Consider the following 10,314-nt stretch of genomic DNA (forward strand, 5'->3'; position numbering starts at 1 on the left):
ATGACCACAACATTACAACCGGGTTTAGTAGAATTCAAAAAAACCCTAAACAAACAAACAAACAAGCAAACAACATACCCAAAGTTAAACTGAATAATGTAATCAGTGTTCAAAGACGAAACGTGTGCTGATACACACTGTAAATAGAAGCTCCAGCAACAAAATTCATAACTTATACTACAGTTGTACAATTCATCTCAATAATGTAAACAAAAAATTCAACATTTAGTCTTGAATAGTTTCAAAACAAAAACGAATACGGTTGTAAATTACCTCAAAATTCAACATTGTTCTAGAACAACCATTTAATTAAAGAACCAAGACTGTAAATTACCTCAAAACAGTCGAACAATGGTTGCTTCAATTATACCACTGCCGTGCTCAGTGGAAACAAAATTGTTGTGTTTAAACCACCGAATCTGAATACAAAAACGCCTGCGGTTGAATGTGCTGAATAGAAAATATCGACGTTGTAGTGATGAAGAAATGACTAGGGTTGAATGTGTAGAGAAATTTAGGGAACTAGGTTTTGTGTAGAATGGGCTGAATTGGAGTGAAAAATCGAGGGTGAGAGGATGTGGGAGGTTGGTTGAAATTAATTAGAGCTTATTTCGGAACTTCCATTTAAAAAACCGATTGCTATTGTTGATGTTCCAAATATACCCCTATAATGTAAATCAGACTTCGTAATAATGTAACACGGAGAATGATATATACTATTAATCTAATCCATCCATCAAGTTAATCCTAAGGCTATAATTATATTTGAATATATATATATATATATATATATATAGAGGTGCGTGATCAAATACTAACTAAGTTACAGTAATAACTAATAACTAATAACTAATATCAACTTTGTTTGTTAAAAATATCAATATAGAGACATAAATTTATCAATCTTCTTGTGCTGATAAACTTATGTCTTTGTGTTGATATTTAAATTTTACATGTTGTATTGATATAATTATGTCTTTGCATTGATATTTTTAATACACAATATTGAAAGTTATTAGTTATTACCGTAAATTAGTTAGCACACTAACGCAATATATATATATATATATATGGTCTTGTTAGGTTGAGATTATTTACCTTAATTGAGAAATGAGATGCAATATGGGCCATTAATCCACAAGATTCATGAAATGTCAACAGCCAGCATATTATGTCAACACGGGGGTATAATTGTCATTTCATTAATAAAATGGTGGAAAAAATAAAATTGTATTTCAAATCATATTCTAAAACTCTCTCTAAAGCTCTCGCTGCAAAATCTGCTAATCTTCAAACCATTCATACAATTCTGCGAAATCTGCTAATCTTCGAAATCATACGATCTTGTTGTGAGATTTTCGCTAATGCCATAAAATTCTCTGATCAACAATTCAGCGGTCTGCAGATTTCTAGAAAGCGGAGAAATTACAGCTATTGTCGACGAAATGGAGGGAGGCAATAGTCGAGAAGCAACCTTGCAAGCAGTCACAATTCTCGGCCTCCTTGAGTCGCTGCAGTTGATGCCGTGCTCGTCGCAATTTACCTCCCAGAATTTGGCGCCGATCTGGTTGCGACATTGATGTGGAATTGTGGATGATTTCTCTGATTTTTCTTGATTTTGGGGGGATTTTCCTTCTTCGATTTCATTAGTAGTATGATTTTAATGTGATTAATACTAGAATAATCAGTTTTCTTATGAATTCAATTTCTGATGATTTTTTTGTTGATTAGCAATTGAAGAAGCGCAATCGAACATCGGAGTACATCAAGCATCACCTTCCAGTTAAGGATTTGTTTAAAATTTTTAAGATTATTGACATTTTATTCAATAGCTATTGACATAGCTATAAAAATATACATATGTTAACATGCATTGTATATTGTTGACATAGTGTATGCTTGTTTGAATGGATGTTGACATAGTTATATTCACATTATAAACATGATCAATTTCACTAATTAGACTGTGCATTATAAACATGATATTGACATATTGTATGCTTGCTTGAATGAATGTTGACATAGTTATATTCACATTATAAACAAGATCGATTTTACTAATTGACTGTTGATGTTGATATGACGCTGGTTGTACCAGTCGTTGCCGTTAGCCATCAAGAGGCCGCGGCCGATGAAATGCTTGGAGCCCTGCTGCTGGAGCCTGGATTTCCCGGAGAGGCTGCTGTATTTGGACAGAAGCTCTTTGATGAGGTGTGTTTCGGTGAGGCACAGCTGTGGCTCCACTCCGTTCCAAAATATGAAGCGTTTTCCTGAATGAATAAATGAATGAATAAAATGAATGAATGCATATATGAATGATGTGGTATATATATATATATATATATATATATATTGTATGTTTTGGACCAGAGGATGTAATGGGGGAGGAGACGGGAGATGATATCGTGGTGGAGAGAAAGGCAGTCGTTGGCGGTGAAGTTGGGTCCATTGAGGAAGAACAAGTGCCTCAACAACAAATGCCTGATGTTGATGACAGTGGTGTTGGGTCTTCCCAAAACCTACTCCCAAAAGAATTCATACAGAATGTAGTGAAAAACATTAATCACATGAATTACGGGAAGATCAATCTTGTCAGGGTCCTTAAAGAAGCTCCCTCACACATCAAATCTAATTTTTTATTTGGATTGGTGTGTGATATGGCTAGATCTGCACTTGGAAGCCAAACGACTCCACTTGAATCTGTGGCCGACTAGTTTCTTCATTTGTCCAAGACGTTCCTTCAAGACAAGTCTGATACTTTTGATCACTGGAAAACAATATCTGAATCAATAGTTATTGCTGAAAAAGAAAAGGAAGTTCTTGAAGATTTGACTGAATTTCCAACTTTTAAATTTGGACATTTCTTTGATGAAGTAAGTACATCATTTTGTTTACATATGTTTCTCTGAGTTGACATTAGATTACTCCTACATTTTATATACAATATTGTAGAACTAATACAATCAGTATGCAGAAGAAAGAAACAGAGAAAATATCCCTACATCGCCAGGTTATGATCCTAAAGGGGTGAGCCAAATCATATTTTTTGTTATTTAGAATTAATTCAAATTAGTTTGATATTAATTATAAATTACTAATTCAATAGGCTGCTAAAGAAAAAGAAGTAAAAGGAACAAAAGAGGACACAGTGGGTGATGAGAATAATGAATCAGCCTCTCCTATCTCACCACCAGCTGCAGGCCTAATGGATGACGCACAAGTTGAAACGAACAAATAAAAGCAACAGGAGAAAGGGAAAGAGAAAGAAAGAATATTGTTAAAATAAAATAACTAAAACTAAGATTAAATAGTATATTGTTTTTATAAAATGATTGAATTGTTGTTGACATGGCTTGAAAGTGTAGTTGACATTTGGTTATAATTGTTGTTGACATGGCTTATAATTGTTGTTGACATGGTTTCTATGTGTAGTTGACATGACTTATAATTGTTGTTGACATGACTTATAATTGTTGTTGACATGGTTCTATGTGCAGTTGACGGCTTATAATTATTGTTGACATGACTTATAATTGTTTTTAACATGCATCTGTGTGTAGTTGACATAGTATGTAACATAGTCGACATGGCTTGTATGTGTAGTTGACACGATATGTACCGTAGTTGACATGACTTGTATGTGCCGTTGACACGATAAGCACTGATAAGGCTAATTTCATGCATCGGTTATGTGATGAAAAGTAACCATTTAATGGGTCAAACACAAATTTTAAGCCAGGTGTGTGAAGGAATTCACTAGGTCTAGGAAGTACTGAAGGCAGCGGACTAGCGAAGGAGAGAGACGAAAAGTGAGCAGAATTAAGGAAGAAAATGGCTAGATGAAGGAAGTCCAAAGTTGAGGGCAAAGAAGACTATTCACACAAAAAGCCCCTGCTGGACCCACTTCCACGCCTATATAAAGAGGAGCATGCAACACACGAGAGATAGATGATTTTAGCTCTCAGCTCACACACACACTCACACACTTGGGAGAATGGGGATTCTGGGGTAGTTAGAGGTTTCATCTTCGGAAAAATTCTGTTGCAACACCGTCCTCACAGAGGGCGAAGATACAATCGTTTACTTTTCAGTTTTTGCATTTTGATTTCCGTCGAACTTCACCGTTTTGGAAGTCGTCTGCTCGTTGCTACTTATCGTTATTCTATGAAGTTTATTTCATGTCATGATGGTGTAGATTTGTGTTGATCTACGTTGATTTTATGTTCTGGGGAGTTTTATTTCGAAGGTTGATGTTTATTATCTGTTGTTTTGATGTTTATATACTTGATCTGGGAAATATGTTGTTGATCTGTGGTTGTAATTGTTGATCTGTGGTGATTCGGCAAATCTGTAGTTATGGAGATGTTTTTTTATCGGACTTTGGTTCGGATGCTTGGATCCGGAGTGGATTTAGCATCCGAAGTGCGGATCTGAACGGGGGAAACTGAGTCGTGCATGGATTTTGATTTTCTACTTTCGTTTTCATGTTGCTTCGTCTAGTAGCGTAGATCTGCCTTAGTTTTAACTATTCTTCGTTTTTACTGCTTTTTAATTCAGTCTGCTTCGTTTCAATTTATGTTCTCTCCCTATTTTACTGATTGTTTCATGCCAAAGGTTGGAGAAGATGATGTCGCTGTTAGTTAGGGAATAGTTTTCTTAGATCTAGAAATTGTCTCGCTTGTTCCAGTTTATATGCATGTTTCCTGTTCCTGCCTAGATCTAGTTGTTAGTGTAGCAAATTCCGATTACCAAGTCTAGTATAAATTCCTCAACCCAAAGTTGCGTGGCAGCAGCCATACCACCCAAAACTCCTTTAAATGCGTACTTTTGCATCTGTCCTCGTGGGATCGATCCCTACTTCCTTATACTAATTTTAGTATACGTGGTTGAGGGTTTTGAAAAGATATTCTGTGTGTCAGACGACCGAGATCTTCCAGTGTTCCGTGAGTTCATAGACCCTGTGATCTAGTGGATTCTCTAGACCCAGGAAGCTTGACATTCCTTATTGTGCACGCAGTTTAAAAGATATCATCAAGAGTTTCAAATGGCGCCGTTGCCGGGGATGGATGGCGTAAATTGTTTGCGTGTTTGAGGATTTGGTGTATATAGTTTAATTTAAGTTATTTTCTTTTTCTTGACAGTTTATGAACGCGGGCTACCATTCTGGAAGTTGGGCTAGTTCATCTGAGTCAGGAAACGCCCGGTACAAGTGGCAAGTCAAGGAGTCTACGTCCACTGTCACTACCAGATCAGGGTTAAGGACAGTAGACCCATTCCCGTTCGAATCAGAAAGTGAGAATGAGTGGAACTCATCAGGAGAAGAGGACCCGAAGTCGTCCACAGAAACAGAGCATTCCGAAACCGACGGTGAGGAGGACGCAAATATGGCACACTTAGTGGATCCCGATCCGGAGATAGGTTCACTCACCGCGCATCTGGACGGTGAGCCCGCCCATGCCATAGTCTCGAACCAGCGTCGGAGGTCTATTGATATCAAGACAAATGTGCTAGGAGTTTTACCCACATTCTCTGGGCGAAGGAATGAATGTCCTTACGAATTCCTAAACGAGTTTAGTAAGCTGTGCAGCATCCAAAAGCGACCCAACGAGGCGACTGAGGAGGACTACCGTTTGCGAGCAGTCCCGTTTGCCCTTAAGGGGGAGGCTAATACCTGGCTGCTGAGGCTCCCACCAGACTCGGTCAACACATGGAAGGATTTCAAGCTAGAATTCTTAGATTATTTCTTCCCGTCCAACAAGACGAATGCCTTGAAGAAGGAGATCCAGGAGTGCAAGCAAGAGTATGATGAGTCTCTGAGTTCTTACTGGTCCCGGTTCAAGGGACTGTTGGATGCTTGTCCGAACCACAGGATGATCGAGGCAGAGACTTACTATCTGTTTTACGAAGGTGCAAACCCTGAATAAAAGGATTTGATGAATTCCTCGAGCGGGGGAAATTTTACCAAAAATAAAGCAAGTGAAGCCAGAGAGACTTTGGGGTGATTGATCGAGGCGAAAAAGGCCTATGATAACCCGCAGAGCATTATGAGGAGGGGATCGGCCAACGCAGTAATAGAGCAAGACGATACGAAGGTGGAAGCCAGGATAGATAAGTTGGAGAAAGCACTGTTGAATGCAATTGTGAAGTACAACCCTCATGCCCCACCGGAGAACGAAAAACCCCCAGGTCCAGAGGAAAGGCAACTTCAACCTTATTACGGTCAACCTTGCGAAGGAGAGTACCAAGCCCAGGTGAATTCAATGGGGAGCTGGAATCCGGACGGAAGTTGGAATCAAGGAAGGCAAAAGGAGGCTCCATGGAGAAATCATCCTAATTTTAGATGGACTGACAATGATCAAAGTCAACCGCCTCCACTGCAGATCACAAATTATGCACACCCTCCAGAGAGCTAAGCCTTGGTTACTGGTCAGTATGTCGTGAAATACATGTATTATCTGCAAAACAGTTGCTTAAGTGTGCAGGATTGAAGGATCCAAGTCAGTAGGTGACGATTCGTGTGACGCAAGTGAAAAGGGCACTAGAAGGGTGCGATACTGACCAGAATGCATGCCAGAGAAAAGGCTCGAGATGGAGAAGGAGGATAGCTGGGATGATTATTTTACAAGGGCAAAAAGGTCAAAATGCGGGAGAAGTCTACCCTAAAAGCAAGGGCAAGCCTCCCTATAAAAGAAGCCATTTGGAGAGAGAGAAGGAGTTCGGTTCGGAGTTTGACAATCACACTTAGTAGAATTCTCTCTAGAAGATCCATCCTTCAGCATTATCTTACCTCTCGTTCCTCGCCACAGCCATGGTCACTTGACGTCCAGAGTTTGCCGGAGAAGTCATCAGTCCGTCGTTCCAGCCAGTTATCGTAGCAGTGTAGTAGTATCATCGCCCGGAGTGGCACAAACAATCTTAATCGCTTTCTTAGTTAAAGTTTACTTGTTTTCATCAACTAGTTATTCTGCAAACACTCATCGTTGTTGCTCTTTTGAAGTACTTTGTTATTTTCCAACATTTACGTTATGAAGTTTCTATTTCGCATGTCACTTTGGTTTGAGTTTGCTTCATTCTGCCTAGGGAAGTTAGATTTAGTTATTGCTTTCAATTTCTAAGTGTTTTCTATTCGGGAGTTGTTGATTTGAAGTTGTAGCTAAGTTAGTCAAATTTTCGTGCATGAGTTTCTTTTCTGCGCCGTGATTACCACCTTGCATGTCAGTCAGTAGAAGTAAAGTTGCAGTTACCGTTTAATTTAAGTTTAAGCATTTTAATCGATGGATCTTGAGTTTGAATGCATGAATCTGAAGTTTAGTTATGGTGTCTGTGTTCATATGATTTTCGTCAATACTTGGTGAGGAAGAAAACGTCAAAATCAACTTTATTTGGTCTACTTTTGCTTTTAAGTTACTTTTTACTTTTGTTCCCTACTTTTCAGAGGTACTATCCAGACTTGTCAGAAAGCCCCCAGCCATCAGATACACTTTGTTCTCTAACTTTCCTCTTTTAGTAACTGTCTACTTTCCACATGTCTCTGATACACCTTGTCCCCTACTTTCACGAACACTCCCACATGTCTGTTATTTTCCCGCCTACTAGTCAGTAGAGTACTACCTTATTTCCTGTCTAGGTAAATCTCAACCCAAGCGTGGTAGCTAACCAAACACCCAGGAAAGTCACCACAGTTATCTAAACGTGTCCATCCTCGTGGGATTCGACCCTTACCTCCGCTATACTAATTAGTAAAAGTGGGTTGAGGAAATTTGTTTGAAGTCAGGTCTCGGTCGTCGTATCAACGACTCAGCTGGGTCGGGAATCTCTTCCTGATCAGTTGGATACACTCCAATTCCACATGCGAAACCATCGAGGACATAAGACCCAGACCGGACCACTTTCAAAATGGCGCCGTTGCCGGGGATGGATGGCGTTCATACCTGTTATTGTGTGTGATCTTTTTGGTGTACATACTGTTTATAATTTTTCTTTTCTTTTTATTTTCAGTTTATGAGAAGTGGCTCGGCTCCTGGCCAGTGGAGACCAAGGATACTTCCCAGAGGAACAATACTCGTTACTACTCGTTCTGGCCTGTCGACAGCACTGTCCGACCTGGGCACGAGTAGCGACGAAGAAAAAGAGGAGCTAGAGTACCAGCTCCCGGAGCTTCCACTCCAACCAGTAAGGACATTAGTGAGGATGGCTGACCATGGTGAGGACGATCCCGAGCTCGCGACACTTACCGCACATGCCGACGGAGATCCCCCACAAGCCATAGTGGTCACCCCAGGCCAGACCGCCTGTGATGTGAAACCCCACGTGATTGCAATCCTACCGACTTACTGTGGGAAGAGTTATGAAGGACCCTACGAATTCTTAAATGAGTTCTGCAAAATCTGTAAGGCACAGAGGCGGCCAGCAGGAGCGAGCGAGGACGATTACAGACTGAAGGCCCTGCCTTTTGTCCTAAAAGGAGAGGCCAACACTTGGTTCATGCGCCTGCCAGCCGACTCCATCAATACATGGGCCGACTTCAAGTCAGCATTCCTAGCCGAATTTTTTCCATCTTCGAAGACAAGTGCATTGAAGAGGAAAATATCGTGCATAAGGCAAGAATATGATGAAACCCTGAGCGAGTACTGGGAAAAGTACATGAGCCTTCTGGAGTCATGCCCCAACCATCGCATGAAGGAGATAGAGGTGCACCACACCTTCTATGAGGGGATGAACAAAGAAACCAAGGATCTGGCAAATTCATCGTCTGGAGGTGATTTCACCCAGTTGAGAGTGAGTGAAGCCAAAAAGGTGCTACGCAAGCTGTTGAATGCGAAGAAGACGTACGACAACGCGAGAGATGGGTACAGCAGAGAAAGGGTAGCGAGTGCTTCGGCTACTGACCAGGAGGAACGGATGGACTTGAAGATGGAGGAATTGAAGAAGGAACTGCTGACTGCAATCAAGCAGAACACTCCACCACCTTCTCCAACTGGAGGCCAAGAAGCCCCAGCACTACCGTATGATCAGCCGGACAACTCGCCGGATGTGGAGCAAGCGAATGCCGCAGGTTACTACAATTCCAACGGCAATTGGATTCCGGGGAAACAAAGAGATGCACCGTGGAGGGACCACCAAAATTTCCGATGGGGAGATGGGAATCAGAATCAGAATCAAAATCAGGCTCCAAATCAACCCAACCCCCAGCCGAACCAATATCCCAACCGCGGACCAACAAACCCTGACTACCAGTCTAACTGGGTAGGAAGAAACCAGCATCCTCAGAACCAAAACTCTCAAAACCAGAACCCGAACCCTACCTATGTGCCACCCCATCAGCGAAACTACCAAAACCAAAACCACAATCAAAACCAGAACCAGCACCAATTTAACCCAGGGCCTCAACATAACACCCACCACCAAAACCAAAGTCAATACCAGCACAACCACGATCAGTATAACCCTCCTGCCCAGTATAACCAGTACCCACCGAACCAAAACCAACAAAATTTCTCAGGCTACCAGTCAAACCCACCACCTCAGTATAACCAGCATCAGAGCTCGAGCCAATTCCATCACCCAAACAGGTCGAGGAGGTCCGTGGAGGACATGATGGGAGAAATGCTTGCCTCGCAGCAAAGCATTAAAAATGACTTGCAGTCCAGTAATGAAACAATGCAAGGAATGCAAAGTGCCCAGAAGGAGCATAGGGCAAATATGGATATGATGAACAGGCAGTTGGCCCAGCTCGCTAACTCGGTGGGCGAAATGAAGGGGAACTCAGGGAAACTCCCATCTACAGTCCATGTACCTGAGAAGGCAAATGTGAGCAAGATTACACTGCGGTCCGGGACAGCCTATAATGGACCTCAGCTCAAGAACCCTGTTGGGGAGTCTAATGGAGAAAGGGTGCTGAGCGACGTCATTCCAGCGGAAGAGCTCAAGAGGCCTCTGCCTCAGATGGAGGATCCGTTTTTTCTAAGCGAGAAGCCTACCGTGGAACGAAAGGAGGAAGAAACACAACCTGGGAATGAGCAACCGGGAGGAGTAATGCCCACATCGGAACCTCAAGCCCAGGAGGAGCCAAAGGGAATTCCACAAGGACTGACTGGAGAGGCTAAGGGAGAAAAACCGTTCCCATATCGGTTTGTGACGAAGAGGAAGAAAGAAAACCCGGTGGATTTCATGTCGATCTTTGGGAAGCTGGATGTCACTATACCATTCCTCCAAGCCGTGAGACTGCCCCCTCTGGGGAAGTTTATAAAGGAGTTCATAGCCGGGAAGGCCCAGGAAGATGGAAAGATCATGGTGGAGGGAATAGCATCGGCC

Source organism: Salvia hispanica, chromosome 5, assembly GCF_023119035.1.
Source record: "Salvia hispanica cultivar TCC Black 2014 chromosome 5, UniMelb_Shisp_WGS_1.0, whole genome shotgun sequence".
In the NCBI taxonomy this organism is placed as follows: domain Eukaryota; kingdom Viridiplantae; phylum Streptophyta; class Magnoliopsida; order Lamiales; family Lamiaceae; genus Salvia; species Salvia hispanica.